This window comes from Globicephala melas, chromosome 8 (genome assembly GCF_963455315.2).
Source record: "Globicephala melas chromosome 8, mGloMel1.2, whole genome shotgun sequence".
In the NCBI taxonomy this organism is placed as follows: domain Eukaryota; kingdom Metazoa; phylum Chordata; class Mammalia; order Artiodactyla; family Delphinidae; genus Globicephala; species Globicephala melas.
Window position 1 is genome coordinate 31,553,292 of NC_083321.1, and position 21,024 is coordinate 31,574,315.

The window sequence follows — 21,024 nt, forward strand, 5'->3', positions numbered from 1 at the left end:
GGCGCGTCGTGCGTTCTCCCGGGGGAGTTGTCCCTGGATCCCGGGACCCTGGCAGTGGCGGGCTGCACAGGCTCCCCAGAAGGGGGGTGTGGATAGTGACCTGTGTTTGCACACAGGCTTCTTGGTGGCGGCAGCAGCAGCCGTAGCGTCTCATGTCTGTCTCTGGGGTCCGCACTTTTAGCCGCGGCTCGCGCCCGTCTCTGGAGTTCCTTTAAGCAGCGTTCTTAATCCCCTCTCCTCGCGCACCAGGAAATAAAGAGGGAAGAAAAAGTCTCTTGCCTCTTCGGCAGGTCCAGCCTTTTCCCCGGACTCCCTCCCGGCTAGCCGCGGTGCACTAACGCCCTGCAGGCTGTGTTCACGCCGCCAACCCCAGTCCCCTCCCAGCACTCCGACTGAAGCCGGAGCCTCAGCTCCCAGCCCCGCCCGTCCCGGCGGGTGAGCAGACAAGCCTCTCGGCTGGTGAGTGCCGGTCGGCCCTGATCCTCTGCGCAGGAATCTCTCCGCTTTGCCCTCCGCACCCCTGTTGCTGTGCTCTCCTCCGCGGCTGCGAAGCTCCCCCACTCCGCCACACGCGGTGTCCGCCCGTGAAGGGGCTTCCTAGTGTGTGGACACTTTTCCTCCTTCACAGCTCCCTCCCGCTGTTGCAGGACCCGTCCCTATACTTTTGTCTCTGTTTATTTTTTTCTTTTGCCCTAACCAGGTACGTGGGGGGGTTTCTTGCCTTTTCGGAGGTCTGAGGTCTTCTGCCAGCGTTCAGTAGGTGTTCTGTAGGAGTTGTTCCACGTGTAGACGTATTTCTGGTGTATCTGTGGGGAGGATGGTGATCTCCGCGTCTTATTCTTCTGCCATCTTCCCTATATATATAATTTTAATGAACCTGAATGTGTGGGAATTTTCTGATTTCTAGGCTTGAGTGATTTACTATGAGTATACGATTTGTTGAAATGAACATTAGTGTTTATTATTTCACTTGGCATATCACAGAAAAATGTAGCAAGTGTTCAGATGGGTTTGCTTATGGCATTACTCATTTATCAAAAATGATATCAGAAAAATACAATTGTTTCAGATAAAAGTCCAATCAATGTTAATATGTTCTAGAAAATTCTCTTTATATATTTGCATCAGAAGCTTGCTTGGATTTATGTTGTGTGCTTATTTTTAACTCTTTCAATACTAGCAAAAATATTTATAAGTTTTGGCCTTAATCTCTATGCAGTAATCTCACACATAATATTAGAAATAACCTGAATAGTATAAATGAATGAGTATAGAGCCACCAGACAGATTAATTTTTCTTTACACACAAAAAGGTAACTGCTTTAAATAAGAAGTTTAGCTGGGAAGTCCTCAGAGTTGGATAATTATAACAGTGATATAGTGTGCTTAATTGAGGTCTGTGACAAAGTCACATCCTTAATCTCTCTGTTCTTCAGTTTTCTTAGTCATGTTTTCATGGTGTTGTTATGAACATTAAATAAAAATAATAAAAGTAAATGCAGAAATAGAACAGGTGAAGTCTCAAGGAACCAAACCCCATCACAAGATCAACTGGAAAATCTAGTGTGCAGAGACTCTGTTACTCCTCCACCTTCAGCCAACAATTTTTTTTTTCTCATAGTTGATCATCCAGGTTAGAAAAGACATGCGTTTGCATGACAGAAATGGTGACATTTAAAATGCAGTAAATAACATTTCAGTGGTTAATTTCTAAATGGTTGTCATAGTGTTTAGAATTTTGAGGATAATTCCTTCCTGCTTGCTTCCCTCCCTCCCTCCCTTACATCCATCCTTCCTTCCTTCCTTCCTTCCTTCCTTTCTTCCCTCCCTCCCTCCCTCCCTCACATATTTAATAGATTATATGGAGCTCTGCTAGAGTCCTTCCAAAACCATAAGGCTAAAGGAACATTTTATGAATTATCTAGTCCTATACCTTCACTTGACCTATAAGGTGTCTGTGGGTCAATGCAATTGCCCATGGTTACACTGTCACTTTGTGGCTGAGGTTGAGAATAAATTTATTCACTTCTAGTTCATTTCTCACTTGGAAGGTTGGTTTTTCTCTGTGTCAGGAGGAATAAGATCTCTTCCAAGATTCAAAATCCAAATTGTAAACACATTCTAAAATTACAGCCACCTCCTATCCCCTTACACACTCAAGTTAAGATGAAAACACAAATGAATGGTTCGGCTTACCATACCATACATTGAGAAAGTGAGATCTTTTATATTGAGAAAATGAGTCGCTTGCCTTACATGATCTTACATTTTCAACTTTGTTCATATCATCACTTTATGTCCTAATTCACTTTCTTAGACATCCTTAACTAGTTTCAATTTATACTTATTCAAACTAAGGGAAATAAAAGATGAACCAGTTAGTCAAAATCTTGTAGCCAAACATTCTTTCTCTCGTAAAACTTCAGTCTTGCAAATATTAAACATTTAGGGCTAATATGCCCTAAAACTTCTACATCGTGTATAATTGTACTGGAAACAAATCTAATATATAAATTTAGTTATATTTCTATATCTTGATTCATCAAGAATCTCTGGTAATATATGTAAATTTTAAGGGCTCTCTGACATGCTAACCACCCACAGCTTATTCATATGTCTAGTGTTTCTGTTTTTTTCTATGAAAATCAATTGTAACCTCAGGGAGAGTTGCCTGATTTAGCAAATAAAAGCACAAAAAACCCAGTTAAGTTTGAATTTCAGATAAACAATAAATAATTTGGGGTCATACTTAAACTAAAATATTATTCTTTATTTGATATTCAGATTTAACTAGGCACCCTATATTTTACTTGAAAACCCATTTCCTATGGGCCCCTAAAAAGTAAGTCTGTAGTAAACTTGACTCATGTTGCAAATATGACCTTCTTAAGACATGGAATCTGGGTAATAATTGGGATGCCCCAATTTACCTACTCAAGAGACTTTTTCAAAGAGGGATTTTGGGAGTTCCTGCCCAAACATACATATAGGATCAAAGAATCTATGTAGAAGATGAGCTGAATATTTTAGGAGTGAAAGGGCTGACTTGTCATTCCCTTGAATGTATTATTAATTTAAAGTGGAGAGGGGTATGGCTTGATCAGAGATACAGATCCTCTTTTCAATTCTAGAGGGAAGCTTCAAGATGGAATAAGGAAACATACACAGATTTTTTTTTTCTGATCAAATGTTTGTATAGAATATTACAACTATTCCAGGCAAAAACAGCTTCAAGTTTATTTTTCACCTTCAGCATAAACTGCATATAATACACATATAGTATAATTTTAGACTTTTAACATGTATATACATGAAATTTTCACGTAAGAAGGTAATTATGGAGATATTTACCATCTCCATAATTTTCTCCATGTTCCCTCCAACCCTCTTGCTTCCCACAGAGCTGATCTCTTTTTATCACTAAGGATTAGTTTATAATTTGCTAGAATTGTGTATAAATGGAATGATAGAGCAATGCATTCTCCCTCTCTCTCTCTCTCTGTCTCTCTTTTTTTGGGTCTCTCTTTTCTTACACAGTATTATACTCATGTTCATACTGGTATCAATAGTTCACTTATTTGTATTGCTGAATAGTGTTCCATTATATGGATATACCACAAATTTGTGTATCTGTTCAACTGTTGATGTTGCAAGTTAAGCTATAGATATTCATGTACAAGTATTTATGTAAACATTGCTTTCATTTATTTTGAGTAAATATTTAGGTGTGGAATGGCGAGTCATTTGCTAGGTATACATTTAATTTTCTTAAGAAATTGCCAAGATATTTTCCAAAGTGGTTTCACATTTAATATTACTGGCAGCAAGTTTTAGTATTTCTCGTGCTCTACTGGATATACAGGTAGGTGAAAAAACAATGTTTAATTATCTGAGCCAAGACTCCTTTACATATGAACACAAAACACTTTGCACATTTTAATATACACTAAATTTTTTAGGAATGAGACTGTCATGTAAGTCAGCAGAAGTTATTATATTTGTTTGTAACTTTACTAAGAGTTGTCCATCATTTTAGAAAATCTTGTTTTGAACTGCTAGTACAATATGTCAATATCAATGTGACAATATCAACACATTACTATGTTACAGCATTATTTCTGTGACATTCATGGTACGTATACATTTCAGTAGATACCTGACTGCATCATTACGTTTTTCGTGCAATTGTGCCCAAACATCTGTGTACTCAAATGCATGTTATTTTATCATAAATCATGTTCCTTTTATCTCTCATATACTGCAGTTAGGAAATTTTATATATTTAAAAATTATGAGCAAAAATAAATTTTATTTTGTATTAATTTTATTTCACAATAGCTGTGTTAAGCTGAATAATGGCCTTCCCAAAACGTTCAAGTACTAAACACAGAACTTGTGACTATGTTATCTTACATGGCAAAAGGGACTTTGCAAATTTAATTAAGTTAAGGGTCTTAAAATTGGAATATTATTTTAGATTATCTGGGTTTGCCCAGTGAAATCACAGGGGTCCTTGTAAGAGGGAGGCAGGAGGATCAGTCACTATTAGGAGATTTAACAATACGAGTGTGAAGTTGGAGTGATGTGAGGAAAGGACCGTGAGCCAAAGAATGCAGGTGACTCCAAGAAACTGGAAAAGGCACTGGAATGGATTCTCCACAAGGAGTCAGCCTTGTCAGTACTTTAGCTCAGCGTGACTAGTTTTGGACTTCTAATCTCCCGAACTTGAAAATAATAAATTTGTATTATTTTAAGCCACTAACTTTGTAGAAATTTGTTACAGTAGAATAGAAATATAATGAAGGGATCGCTTAAAACTGTGGAAAAACTACATCCTCAGTGAGTTAAGAATTATTGCTTTAGGTTTACTGTGGAGACTTATTGTGGCATATAAAATATGTAAGAAGTGTGTTGTAGAGAGAGATCAAACTGGCAGGCTTGTCAATGTTGAATTGGAAGGTGAGGGTAAGACCAGACGTAGGGACCCCTTGGGAACGTGATGGAATGATGCAGAGGAGAGATATTAGAGCTTGAAAGAGAATGACAGCTGTGGGAATGGAGAGCAAGGGATAGATCCCTATTGTATTTAGTAGGTAGAATTGAGAGGCTTAGTGATTTACTAGACAACTTTAGAGCTCAAGTTTAAGAAGGCAAATAATAAGGGAAAAGAAGCTAAATGGGGGCCAGCAAGAGTCCCTCTAATCCTTTCATGATTCTAGACTTTTCCAGGTAACTACAATATTTTGACTTCTGTTTCCATATAATTAATGAATTTCTAGTCAAGCTTTATGGATTCATTACATATTTCACCTTTTCTTTGGCTACATTTTTGAGTCTCTAATACAATTAAGAATTTATTCTGCCCCTAATGAACAAGTTCATTCTGGGACTACCTATAGTGCACACTGTAATTGTTCCTTACGTGTATGACCTTTTTGATTGAACTGGGAGCATATCAAGGGCAGCAGTCTTGGAGTGTTTGCCTTTGTTTCACGTACTCCAAATTATAGCTAGCATATAGCTAATTCACGGACAGACTTGACTTACTTAAGCTTACTGCTAAAGGTATTGATCCTGCCCAGTGCCCAGAAAGAAATATTTTTTTGTTTATTAATTCTGAAATATTTACCTTAGTATGTTTTTAAAAGTCATGATTGACTATCTCAACATGTTTTCTTGAAGTTTAAACATGATGTCAGAAATCATATTGTGATGAACTGTATTAATTTACTTATAACCAAACTGAAATTCCACAAGGTCAGGATCTTTATCTCCTTCGTTCATTGATGATTCCCAAACATCCAGAACAAGATCCGTTGGACACACAGAAGGCACTTAATAAATATTAGTTGAAGGGATAAATTATAAGGGAATCTGACGAATGCCTCTGTATCTTGTCATTTATAGTACCTGAAACTTTTTCTGTTACTGTGCATTTCTTTTTCTGGATACACATTCACTATATTTGATTTAAGCTATGTCATTGCTTCTAGCATTGAGGTGTCTAACCAGATCAATTTATCTGAAGACTACTCTTGAAATTTCTACATTTTGTGTCAATTTCTTTTTCCTAAAGCAAAAATGTGTTTTTATAAATTATACTTTCAGTAAATTTTTTGCATAATTATGCCTATTTGGGCTAATCTTCCCTTTCTTTGGACATCTTTTTATAACTCACATTTGAAATTTATCTTAATATTTATGAGTGCCAACTAGGTTTCAAGCATAAATATTTAATTTTCAAACAATCTTAGGGGCTAAATTTTACTTTGTATCAATAAAGAGTCTGAGATATTACCTTTCTTTTTTTTTTTTTTTTTTGCGGTACGCGGGCCTCTCACTGTTGTGGCCTCTCCCGTTGCAGAGCACGGGCTCCGGACGCGCAGGCTCAGCGGCCATGGTTGGGATCTTCCTGGACCAGGGCATGAACCCGTGTCACCTGCATCGGCAGGCGGACTCTCAACCACTGTGCCACCAGGGAAGCCCGATATTACCTTTCTTGACAGAAATTATACAAATAGTAAATGGCACAATTGAGATTTGAACTTGGTTGTCTATGTCTACAAAATGCAAGTTCTTTTCTCCATACCCCAGTGTCTTCCTCCTCCTTCTTTTTATTCTCCCCACCCCCACTTCTCCTCTGCCTCCTCCTCCTTCTATTCATGCTTGGTATTAAATCATTTATGTTCCAGAAGAATAAAATAGAAGGAAATGGGCTTAAGTTGCAGAAATAGTGATCTAGTTTAAACAGAGAGTCAAGTATTTTGATGAGAAAGGTAAATAAATAAGGAAATATAATATTGAAGAGAGTGTATAATCTTATTTCCTCAAGATATCATAGAGCCCCATTACATAAGCATCCTTAGGAAAGAATTTAACAACAAATAATATGTCATCTTTCCTTTGTGCCCAATACTTCCTCATTCTGAATAGATAAAACCCATATCGTAACTTATCTCCAACAAACTTTATTTTGTACCTGCTAGACGTCAGTTCTTGTGAAATATACAGGTGTGATTCCTTGCCTAATTACAGTCAAATCCAGCAGAAAATGTTTTTATATATAGTGTGATTTAAAACAAAAAAAGAAACATTTGCAGATAGAGTATTTGTATCCATGTGAAGAAGTGATGACTCTCTAGAGGGAGGGGCTAAGGAAAAGTCTGACTAGAGAGGTATCTCTGTTTAAATCCTTTTAGGATTCTCTTTGTCATTGCCCACTAATCCTCCTGTGTCCTACAGGGTTGCTCTTCCTAAACAGGCTTAGATGCATCACAAACCAAATCTTCTCAGCCTATTATAAGTCATCAATGAGTCTTGTGGGCTATAATTCTTAGTCTTCATTTTTTCCTTTTCTGCCTCCCAGTTTTAGAAGTGTGTATATCAGCATTTGGCTTAAATAGTTGCCATGCAGTCCTCAATAGAAGTAGAGAGGTGTGAATAATGTTTCTTTAACATCTTTTTATCTTTTTATTTCAGTTCTTTATATCCACCATTCTGGAAAATATTCAATATAAAAATATCCAGCTGTAACATTTTTAATATTCATTCTTCTTCTAAGGAAAATGAGATTTCATTATGCTTTTAGTTACTGCCATTGTATTCCCCAGGTTATTTCTAGACAATATCTTTTTACCATTCCTAGCCTGATTTGGAAAATACAATTTATTTCCCAAAAGATGTTTAAAAAAAAATTTGGATGTACCTTCTTTGGTACAATTAATAATACTCAAGAGTATTGGGAAAATGGAGAATGCCTCTTTCCTTACGATTCTTTTTGCCCATCTCTCCCTCCTTTATCTATAGACCTTCAATTAGGCTTTTGAGAAGGCAGTGGTGTGTTGCCCACTAGCTCCACTGTAAACACAGGAAGACACAGGTAGATGTAGGCAGTGCAGCGAAAGCAGGCAAAAGAAGAGCTGGTCTTTCCTGTTCAAAAACCGGAAGCAACATCTCTGTAAACTTTTAGAAATGCAGTGTCAAATTCCTCCTAGGTGACAAATTGTGCAAAGTGTGATGAGAAACCGACTCATGCTAGTTATTTATCATTATTTATTCACACGATAAAGAAGGAAGCTCTGGGTTAAAGAGCCAGTATCTCCAAAAATAATTTTTTTTTTTTCTGTTTTCCTGGGGAAAACGATCCTCAAACCCAAAGTCACCAGCTCAGTCAGCTGAGTTTTCCATTCCAAAGCGAGGTCTCTTCCACGATACTTAAGCCCATGGAAGGGGATTTCTCTATCAGCCTCAGCTACCAGGACAGTTTTTAGAATAGGGAGAGAGGGAGAAATAAACAATAAACATATTTAAATTCAACAGTGTCCGTCCAGCCATACTTTAGAAAAATGCCTTCTCAGCTTTGATTAAAAGCAACTTCCTAAGCACTCTCATTTTGAAGCTCTAGAATTCATTATTAAAGAATTCTAAGAATTTCACTTTTTTTCCTACTGAATTCATAATTTCCTGAAAGATTAAAACTTCCCTGAGATTAAAAATAACGAGCACCCATAATCCAGGAATGAGAACATTGTCAATTTCCCATTGTCATGAACAGATTTAAGAAGCTTTCTTCTTATATTAAAATAAAAATGCCTTTATAATCCAAGGACATGATGCAAGGTTTTTTGTGTTTATTCTTGCCTTCCATTGTAATCACCTCAGCTCTGTTCTGGTTCAGATCATCAATCACATGGTTTATTGCTCTGACTCCCACCTGTCCCCTTTGCTTCTGATTGCTTGTCTTACTTCCATCTCACTGCCATACTGTTTGTGTCCTTTTAAAAGTAACCATGTGTATTACTCGGGGTTCTCCAGAGAAATAGAATAGATAGGATATATGTATGATTATATATTGCATATATAATGTAGAAAATAAGCACATTTATTTTCTTATAAAAATTCCTTATAATCTCTCTCTATATATATGATTATATATCATATATATTACATATGCAATATATAAAATAAAAATACAGTTTCATATAAAGAGATTTATTATAAGGAATTGACCCACACAATTATGGCAAGTTCAAAATCTGCAGAGCTGATGGTCCAAAGGCCAGCAGGCTGCTGTAGAACCAGGAAGAACTGATGTGGTGTTTCAAAGGCCATTAGGCAGGAGAATTTTCTCTTACTCAGGAGAGGATTCTTTTGTTCTGTTGTGGCTTTTAACTGACTGAATGAGGCCCACCCATTTTATAGCAAGCAATGTACTTCTCTCAGCCTACTGATTTAAATGTTAAGCTCATCCCAAAACACCCTTGCAGCAACACCCAGAATAATGTTAGGTCAAATATCTGGACACTCCGTGGCCCAGTCAAGTTGACATATAAAATTAACATCACACCATATCATTCAGCTATCAGCAAACTTCTTGTAAAGAGCCAAATAGTAAATATTTTAGGCTTTGCAGGTGATAATATCTCTCATACAACTATTCCACTCTGCTGTTGAAAGCAGCCATATACGGTATCTTAAACAAATAGACATGACTATGTTCCAATAAAACTTTATTTATAAAAGTAAGAGCAGACCAGATTTATCCACAGGTCATTAGTTTACTGACCTCTAATATAATTTATGTACTAACTACACTGTAATCTCTCAACTTGGAAACTATGGCTAACTCCTCAGTAACTGTAGTACCAAGTCCTTTATAATTTGGTCCCAACCAACCCTCCTAAAATAAACTTTAATATCTTATGTTCAGTCCATATACTTTGTACCCCATTCATACCCCTCTTAATTTATGACTTATAGGCCTAATGTTCTAAATTCATTTTGTTCTCTGTTTCAAATGTCCAATAAACAGTGAATTATTTTTCCAGAAGAAATCGTTTCTGAAGCAGCTAGTTAAAATTCTGTTTAGGTAGAAAATGTTTTTCTTAATCACCAAGTTGAGTTGTTTAAGAAGAGTTACTCTCCCATCTTGGTTGAGGTAGAGTGTCCTTAAATTTTAGATTATATAGTCTGTATTTATTTTTTAATGTTTGCAACCAACACTTATAGACTTGACATTTAATGCCTTTTACATAAGTATTTTTATATTGTTAGTCTGCATGTTTAGTTATTTGCTATGTATTTATCTTTTTAAAAATAATGTAAATAGATCCCTTGTAATTGCTGTGTAAGTGGCTGATTCACAAGCTTGCTTCAGAAAGCTATCTTCTGGGACTTCCCTGTTGGTGCAGTGGTTAACAGTCTGCCTGCCAATGCAGGGAACACGAGTTCGAGCCCTGGTCCGGGAAGATCCCACATGCCGCGGAGCAACTAAACCCGTGCACCACAACTACTGAGCCCTCATGCCACAACCACATTCTATAAACTAAACCATCTTCTTTATGGTTTCCTTTGCTGTGCAAAAGCTTTTAAGCTTCATTAGGTCCCATTTGTTTATTTTTGGTTTTATTTCCGTTTCTCTAGGAGCTGGGTCAAAAATAATCTTTCTGTGATTTATGTCATACAGTGTTCTGCCCATGTTTTCCTCTAAGAGTTTTATAGTGTCTGGCCTTACATTTAGGTCTTTAATCCATTTTGAGTTTATTTTTGTGTATGGTGTTAGGGAGTGTTCTAATTTCTTTCTTTTATGTGTAGCTGTCCAGTTTTTCCAGCACCACTTATTGAAGAGGCTGTCTTTCTCCATTGTATATTCTTGCCTTCTTTATCAACTATAAGGTGACCATATTTGTGTGGGTTTGTCTCTGGGCTTTCTACCCTGTTCCATTGATCTATATTTCTGTTTATGTGCCAGTACCATATTGTCTTGATTACTGTAGCTTTGTAGCATAGACTGAAATCTGGGAGCCTGATTCCTCCAGCTCTGTTTTTCTTTCTCAAGATTGCTTTGGCTATTCGGGGTCTTTGGTGTTTCCATACAAATTGTGAAATTTTTTTCTTCTAGTTCTGTGAAAAATGCCCTTGGTAGTTTGATAGGAATTGCACTGAATCTGTACATTGCTTTGGGTAGTATACTCATTTCCACAATGTTGATTCCTCCAATCCAAGAACATGGTATATCTCTCCATCTGCTTGCATCATCTTTAATTTCTTTCATCAGTCTCTTACAGTTTTCTGCATAAAGGTCTTTTGTCTTCTTTAGGTTTATTCCTAGGTATTTTTTTTTTCTTTTTGTTGCAATGGTAAATGGGAGCATTTCCTTAACTTCTCTTTCAGATGTTTCATTATTAGTTTATAGGAATGCAAGAGATTTCTGTGCATTAATTTTGTGTCCTGCTACCTTACCAAATTCATTGATTAGCTCTAGTAGTTTTCTGGTAGCACCTTTAGGATTCTCTATGTATAGTATCATGTCATCTGCAAACGGTGACGGCTTTACTTCTTCTTTTCCAATTTGGTTTCCTTTTATTTCTTTTTCTTCTCTAATTGCTGTGCCTAAAACTTCCAAAACTATGTTGAATAATAGTGGTGAGAGAGGAAAACCTTGTCTTCTTCCTGATCTTAGAGAAAATGGTTTCAGTTTTTCACCCTTGAGAACGATATTGGCTGTGGGTGTCATATATGGCCTTTATGATGTTGAGGTAAGTTCCCTCTATGCCTACATTCTGGAGGGTTTTTATCATAAATGGGTGTTGAATTTTGTCAAAAGCTTTTTCTGCATCTGTTGAGATGATCATATGGTTTTTATCCTTCAATTTCTTAATATGGTTTATCACATTGATTGATTTGCATACATTGAAGAATCCTTGCATTCCTGGGATAAACCCCACTTAATCATGGTGTGTGACCCTGTTAATGTGCTGTTGGATTCTGTTCTCTAGTATTTTGTTGAGGATTTTTGCATCTGTGTTCACCAGAGATATTCTTTCTTTGTGACATCTTTGTCTGGTTTTGGTATCAGGGTGATGATGGCCTTGTAGAATGAGTTTGGGAGCGTTCCTCTCTCTGCTATATTTTGGAAGAGTTTCAGAAGGATAGGTGTTGGCTCTTCTCTAAGTGTTTGATAGAATTCACCTGTGAAGGCATATGGTCCTGGGCTTTTGTTTGTTGGAAGATTTTTCATCATAGTCTCAATTTCAGTGCTTGTGATTGGTCTGTTTACATTTTCTATTTCTTCCTGGTTCAGTCTTGGAAGGTTGTTCTTTTCTAAGAATTTGTCCTTTCAAGTTCTCCATTTTATTGGCATATAGTTCCTTGTAGTAATCTCTCAAGATCCTTTGTATTTCTGCAGTGTCAATTGTTATTTCTCCTTTTTCATTTCTAATTTGTTGATTTGAGTCTTCTCCCTTTTTTTCTTGATGAGTCTGGCTAAAGGTTTATCAATTTTGTTTATCTTCTCAAAGAACCGCCTTTTAGTTTTATTGATCTTAGCTATTGTTTCCTTCATTTCTTTTTCATTTTTTATGATTTCTTTCCTTCTGGTAACTTTGGGTTTTTTTTTTTTTGTTCTTCTTTCTCTAATTGCTTTAGGTGTAATATTACGTTGTTTGAGATGTTTCTTGTTTCTTGAGGTAAGATTGTATTGCTATAAACTTCCCTCTTAGAACCACTTTTGATGCATCCCGTAGATTGTGGGTCATTGTGTTTTAATTGTCATTTATTTCTAGGTATTTTTTGATTGCCTCTTTGATTTCTTCAGTGATCTCTTGGTTATTTAGTAACATATTGTTTAGCCTCCATGTGTTTGTATTTTTTACAGATTTTTTTTCCTGTATTTGATATCTAGTCTCATAGAATTGTGGTTGGAAAAGATACTTGATATGATTTCAATTTTCTTAAATTTACCAAGGCTTGATTTGTGACCCAAGATATGATCTATCCTGGAGAATATTCCTTGAGCACTTGAGAAGAAAGTGTATTCTGTTGTTTTGGGTGGAATGTCCTATAAATATCAATTAAGTCCATCTTGTTTAATGTGTCATTTAAAGCTTGTGTTTCCTTATTTATTTTCATTTTGGAAGATCTATCCATTGGTGAAAGTGCGGTGTTAAAAGTCCCCTACTATGATTGTGTTACTATCGATTTCCCCTTTTATGGTTGTTAGCATTTGCCTTATGTATTGTCATGCTCCTATGTTAGGTGCATAAATATTTACAATTGTTATATGTTCTTCTTGGATCGATCCCTTCATCGTTATGTAGTGTCCTTCTTTGTCTCTTCTAATAGTCTTTGTTTTAAAGTCTACTTTGTCTAATATGAGAATTGCTACTCCAGCTTTCTTTTGATTTCTATTTGCATGGAATAACTTTTTCCATCCCCTAACTTTCAGTTTGTATGTGTCCCTAGGTCTGAAATGGGACTTTTGTAGACAGTGTATATATGGGTCTTGTTTTTGTATCCAATCAGCCAGTCTATGTCTTTTGGTTGGAGAATTTAACCCATTTACATTTAAGGTAATTATCGATATGTATGTTCCTGTTACAATTTTCTTAATTGTTTTGGGTTTGTTATTGTAGATCTTTTCCTTCTCTTGTGTTTCCTGCCTAGAGAAGTTCCTTTAACATTTGTTGTAAAGCTGGTTTGGTGGTGCTGAATTCTCTTAGCTTTTGCTTGTCTGTAAAGGTTTTAATTTCTCCATCGAATCTGAATGAGATCCTTGCTGGGTAGAGTAATCTTGGTTGTAGGTTTTTCCCTTTCATCACTTTAAATTATCCTGGCACTCCCTTCTGGCTTGCAGAGTTTCTGCTGAAAGATCAGCTGTTAACCTTATGGGGATTCCCTTGTATGTTATTTGTTGTTTTTCCCTTGCTCATTTTAATTTTTTTTTCTTGGTATTTAATTTTTGATAGTCTGAATTATATATGTCTTGGCATGTTTCTCCTTGGATTTATCCTGTATGGGACTCTGTGCTTCCTGGGCTAGATTGACTATTTCCTTTCCCATATTAGGGAAGTTTTCAACTATAATCTCTTCAAATATTTTCTCAGTCCCTTCCTTTTTCTCTTCTTCTTCTGGGACCCCTATAATTTGAATGTTGGTGCATTTAATTTTGTCCCAGAGGTCTCTGAGACTGTCCTCAATTCTTTTCATTCTTTTTTCTTTATTCTACTCTGCAGTAGTTATTTCCACTATTTTATCTTCCAGGTCACTCATCCATTCTTCTGCCTTAGTCATTCTGCTATTGATTCCTTCTAGAGAATTTTTTTTTTTTTTTTTGCGGTATGCGGGCCTCTCACTGTTGTGGCCTCTCCTGTTGCGGAGCACAGGTTCCAGACGTGCAGGCTCAGTGGCCATGCCTCACGGGCCCAGCTGCTCCGCGGCATGTGTGATCTTCCCAGACCGGGGCACGAACCCGTGTCCCCTGCATCGGCAGGCGGACTCTCAACCACTGCGCCACCAGGGAAGCCCCACATGTGTATTTTTAAATATACATGTGTCTATGTACATACATGCATATACCTAAAACATACACATAGTTTTAAATATATGTGTGTGTGTGTATATGTAGATGTGGGTGTGTATGTGTATGTGTGTGTGTGTGTGTGTGTGTGTGTGTGTATGGTATATATATGATTAGCAAATATTTTTATATAGGTCATCTTGGTGAGTTTCTCAGCTGGGTGAACTGTCCTTCTTGTTGGTTTCCTGTATAATTCTTTTATAAATTAATTAACTTTTTATTGATATATAGTTGATTTACAATATTGTATTAATTTCAGGTATACAACATAATGATTCAAAATTTTTATAGATTATATTCCATTTATGGTTATTAGAAAATATTGGCTCTATATTCTGTGCTGTACAATAAATATATCTACAATGTATCTTTGTAGCTTACCTGTTTTATACATAGAAGTTTGTACCTCTTAGTCTTCTACCCCTGTCTTGTCCTTCCCCCTGTTCTCTCTCCCCACTAGGTGGGATAACTCTTTATTCCACCATTTGTATTAATTTCTCAGGTTTCGGGTAGACTCTCTGGTTAGAAACAACAAACACTGACTTGGCCAACTTAAACACAGGTAGCATATTGCCAGAACTTTGGGAGTTCACAGTACCAAAGAGACAGTGAGAGAAAAAAGGTCTGAGAATTGACTAGAAAGAGCCACCCCACAAGGCCAGGGATCCTGTGGGTAAGAGTAGTTTTGTAGCAGAGAACCCTACTTTAGTGAATATACCCAGCCATTTTAAATCACTTAATCCTCAGTTCAAGATTCAAATTCTAGGGAGGGAGACTCTCATATCTTGAGTCCACCTTTTGAGTAGGGCTTGGCATGTGATGCACCAAACTGTGTGGGATGCTCCACTTTATGTATCCTGGGGAAGAGGATACCCTCCAGAAGGAAATTAGTTGCTGGTTGGAAGGGAGAAGGAACAATGAGAAGAGATGTCTGTTTATTGTTTTCGTGAGTTCCTTGAGCTCAGTAATCATGTTTGTTCTTGTCTTTGTTTCTAGGTTCCTAACATAATGCTGTCACAGACTGGAAGCTTAATAAATATTTTCTGACTCCTAGTGCCCAAGTAAGTAAAATTGACACATTTTTATAACATAATTGTAAACATTAAAAATCCACTTTCCTAAGCAACTAGTTTCCATTCTCCTCTTTATCCTAATAGTGTATCTTAAAATATGATCGAAGAAGAAAAGCAATTTATCGAAAAATTATTAAGCTCAGAATATGCACTAGATTCAGCACGTACAATAGTAAAAACAAACAAAAAAAAGGCAAAACGTCTTCACTGTAGGGCCTCCCAGCTTATCCAGAGAGTGAGTCATGTAGACCAATGACCCGTGACACTCGTCATCGTAGACACTGGTGCCAAGAAGACTGATACTCATCACAACATTAGCTAAAACAAACCCAAACTGAAAACAGCCCAAATTTCCCATCACAGAGAAATAATTTTATAAATTTTCTTAAGTGTACTCAATGGAGTATTATTCAGGCACTAAGTATAAATATGAAGCTTATATGGCAACCTGGAAACATTAAAAACCAAATATAAAGTAGTATGGGTGATATATAATTGTGACTGTGAAAATATGAATGTACATGACTGTGTAAAAAACTTGGAGACAGCACAGAGAAATGAAAACTGTTATTGCTAGAAAAATAGATGAGTTTTAGTTTTTCAGTTTCCTTTAGGCTATTATAATATGGTTATGTAATAAATAAATATGGTTACATAGGGAACAGTTAGGACTATTTATTCAGTTTTCTCACTATTCAACAACAGCAAAATACTCTAAAATTGCTCCCTTACCTGATAATGGGATTTAATTCTATTCTCTAACTATAGCTGTGATTTCTGCTCTGAATGCTTGGGGAGACTGTCAGTCTGTGTTAGTCTTTATTTATTCTTCATGAATTCTTGTTGGCTTTGCTTCCTGGGAGCAACTGTACTTTAGGGGCTATGGAAAGAAATATGTCAGTGACTCAGTAGATTTTAGTTAGAATAAATGGATGCTTTTGACCCTTGCTAATATGTTTTTTTAATTATTATTTTTATTACTCTCCAACAGCACATCTCTATGTAGGAGTCCCAAGTGTTTTAAACTCTCTTTATCCAAACTGAAAACTTCATCCTCACTCAAATTCTTCTCTTTCCCCTGGGTACTCTATTTGTGTAGAATTCTCCAAAGTGTATAGGTTCTAACATTTGCTCCAAACGTGAGATCAGTGACCAGTTTCTGTAGATTTTGACATCGCCACTGTAGGCATATTAGTTCAGCCCTTTATTAACAGCTAACTTGTCTTTTTAACAGTGCCTGTTTTGCTCAACCTATTTTTTCTGTTCTAATTCTGCTTACACACCACTGCTACATCCTTCTGAAAGGGACCAAATAAAATCACATCTCTGCTTTAAAACCTCTGAAAGGCTTCCCATGCCTTACTTATATAAGTACAAATTCCATAGCTCAAACTCCTGCCCACTTTTGTAGCATTATCTTTCATGACTATCCTTCTCCTACCCTATAAACTAACCAAACTAGCTGACTTCCTATTCCTGGATCCCATAACTGACTCCACTATCTCTGTATCTTTGTTCGTGTTTGGTTTTTTTCCCCCTTTACTTGGAATGCCCTCCCATACTGGCCCTAATCCAATTACTACCTATCATTAAAAAAAAAAAAAACATTAACAATTACCCATTTTATAATTTTTTGTTACTATTTCAGGTAAATGTGATCTCCTTTCTTTCAGTCCAAGTTGAACTCTGCTGTGTCACTTTTTATCGTACTTAATCTGCTTTACTATAATCTAAATAGTGATTAGACTGTGCACACTCTGAGCACAAATACAGCACCTTTTTCATCCTTGTGTCCATCTGCAACAAATAGCACAGAGCCATGGCTTGGTTTTTATCTCGAATTAGAGGAGGACACCAAAATTGTTGACAATAATTCATAGGATTAGAGGATATAAATTTTTATTTCCAGTTTAACTACTTTTTTTTGTTTGTTTCACAGAAAAGATACCAATGGGTCATACATAAGGAAGAAAAGGAAAGAAAGATGAATGAGAGAGGGTACATCCTTCTAAAATGTAAGTTAAACTTTAATAAGTTTAGAAAAAGAGTCATAGCTTTCCCTGTGTGTGTGTGCGTGCGCGCATGCTCTAAACCAAGCAGTCTGGATATGTCACTTGAAGAAATATATTAGTGAAATATGGTGCTTTATTTTCTCTTCTGTCTCTGAATATTTTGACCAATTCATTTTTAATGATTTTCTTAAGAGACCTTACTTTTTATTTTATCACAGACATCAGTTTTATAGCCAGTACCCCTGCTAAGGTATGTAGTTGCTTGTAAAAAATGTCAGTTTTGCATGGAAAGTAGCACAGTTGAACAAGCCTGGGTAGATTTTCATGTCAGTGGGCCTGATTCACATTCTGATTCTACCCTCTAATGTCCACTCCAAACAAAATTTTAGACACAAGCATATTAGCATTCACTGAATTGATTTTTCTTTAGGCTTCAGTAACTTTACTCACTGATGAGAGTGAAGTTGTAATTAAACCAGCTGTGCTCAAGGAGCAGGAGCACTAAACTGAGTAACCTTTCTTTCTCATTAGCTCTAAACTCTTTCTCTCACCAATGCAAAGTTTTTTCTCCTTATATCTCCAGGGTTGATCTTCACCCAAGGTCAAATCCTTCCTATGTTCAGTACAGTCATCTCTTTTTATCTTAACCTAGACAACAAAATATTTCTTTCGAAGTATTTTAATTCTAGACTGTAATATACCTGTCCTTTCTGCAGAATCAACTGCAGGCTCCCTTCTCTTCACTTGCCATCTCATTTTTACGTTTTTACAGCCTAATACGGATTATCTCCCCCGATTCTTGGACATGTTTCTCCTACTTACTGCTGGGTGCAAAAAAAAAAAAATGATCAGATGACTTTTTTGCATAGCAGTTAAAATTCATTTTTAATAATATTAAAAGCTAAGATTGACTAAGCATCTAATATATGCCAGATTCTGGCATATTTTACTATTCCTGTATTGTGTCTTCACAGTTAACCTAGGAAGTAGGTACTACCCTAACTTTAAGAAGGAGAAAATTGGGAGAGGTTAAGAAAGTTGCCTGAGGAGACCAAGCCAATAGGTCCCAGAACCAGGATGCATATACCAGAAGCCTATCGTAAAACCTGAGCTCTTAGTCATCACAAGCTTTTTGCATTCTATTTTGTTTGGGAATTCTAAGTCACTCAGAATGGGTGGGGTGGGCTTGGCAAGATGTGTGGTCCCTTTAACACTTAGGATGTGATGAGATTTGTAATTCTCATCTATGAAAGGGATGTTTCTCCCCCACTTTTTTCTATTAAGGTTAAACAAGATCATCAGGGAAAATATTTTGAAACCTTACAGATGTTAATAATTGGTATTTCAGCTTTGTAATCTCAAATCAGGATTACGTCCATCTTCAGCCATCTTCCTGGGGCACCAGAGGAAAACTGTGCACAAACAAATCCTCTTTTCCAGCAGCCAGATTTTCATAGGTGCCAATAATAAGGAAGAATCGTCTACATTTATCTTTTTCTAGACCCCTCAATTTCATGTTCTCATCCCTACTGCCACTTGCCTTTGAGATATTTCACTCTACATAAGGGGAGGAGAGATCTTACAGACAAAAGCCACGTCAGTACATTATGTAGTCACAGACTTTTAGATCGGGGAAAACCTAAAATAGGACTACTTAACCTCTGTAATGCTTAAGAGAAACTTAGACTGTTTTATAAATAAAGATCCAGAGAATTGGCAGCGTTAGTGGATTGACTGAGGGCACACAGTAGATTATTGGCAGTACCAATCTTAAAACCCAGGGGTTTTGAGCCCCAAACCAGTGCCTGCTGGACTTTGTCATGAGCTGTTCCTGAATAAAGAAAAGAAATTTGGTAGCAATTAGTTGAACAGAGTCCAACTTATGTTCTCCTGTTTCTTTCTCATGAAAGAATGTGGTTGTAATGTAATGTGGTTGTGAAATGCATCAAAAAGCCGACAGGGTATACCATTCATTTATACCTTTACCATAAGAATCATTGATCAATAGTCCAGTGACATGAGAAACAAAATGCAGTTTGGAATGAGGGTGGTACTTTCAACACAGGAGTCACAGTTGTCCTTCTTGTTTTATATAATGCCCAGCATAGCACTATAGTCATATGGTCATTAATTTAATAATAACCACATTTAGAAAGAGAAGTCACAAGGCGTTTGGGGCAGGGGAAGAATTATTTATTTATCATGTGTCTGCATATTACTGGGCATTTTGCTGCTCGAGTTACATAGGTCCCTTTATGTCAATGATAACCTTTAAAATTTTTATTATCTTAATTTTAGATGCAAGGAAAATCATGCTCAGAGAAGTTGAGCAATGTGCCCAAGGTCATCTGTTTGGTGTTAGTTATCTATTCATACATAACACTTTCCTTCAAAAATAGAAGCTTAAAAAATCATTTCTAGGCTTCTGGGGTGGGGGTGGGGGGTGGGGCGCAGGAATCTGGGAACAGCTGCAGCTTATTTGCATGGTTCTGGCTCTGAGTTTTTCCCAAAGCTGCAATCAAGGTGTCAGCTAATTTGCCATCATTTTAAGCTTGACTGGGTCTGGAGGATCCAATTCCCAGCTCACATCATGGCTGTTGGCAGGAGATTTAATTTCCCTGGCACGTGGTTCTGATGAAATGGCTTTTCCTGGAGTGTGAGATGCAAGGAAGAGAGAGCAAACCCAAGATAAAATTCACAGTTTTTTATAACCAAATCTTAGGAGGAACATAACATCTTTTCTTCCATATTCTATTCAATGGTAGAGAGTTTTATCTACATTCAAGAGGAGGGAATTTAAAGGTTCACCTCTTAAGGAGAAGAATATCAAAGAATGTATGGACGTATGTCAAAAATATTAAATTATTAACAGAAAGAGCTAACATAACTTAATATTATTTTATGCATTGGGAGTGGGTTGTCAAAAAAAAGTCCCATTGTTCCTTGTAAAATAACATCAGAATGATAAAAAAAAATCTAACAATGTTCTATTTAGGTAATAGAAGCATTTCATGTGTTACTAATTGGAGGCGGACACAATGCATTTGTTCAACATAATTGGTTGGAGCTGTATCGTCAATAGTATTGAGTTCTGGGGATACAGTGTAGTAGAGGAGACTAATGTAATATGAAGTGAAGTAGGTAATAGTAATGTTATAACAGGAAAGATCAAAGCACATGTGGGGGCACAGGAGAACTGGCCAATATTATGGGATGGGGAGGATTGGGGGAGGGACTAGGAAAGTCATTCAAGTGGAACTCATCCTTAGAAGAAGTAATAAATTAGGAGAAATTGTATGCTGAATGTACTTTAGTGCAAATGCACTCGCAAGAAAGAAGGAGAAGCTTCCAAACAAGGGAATAGCTTTCATGGGAGAGGATTCAGCTTGGGCAGAAAACCCAGAGAATTGGGGATAAATAAAATGGTCTGCCAGGTCCAGGGAACTCCTGGAGATGTGTTAAGGTTGTAGATGGCAGGGCACAGGTAATGAGGTCCTAAAAAAGATAAGACCAGAAGTTAGGGAAATGCATGGAATACCTTGCTTCCCAGTGAGGAGTTTGGCTTTTATTCTAGACTAGTGTT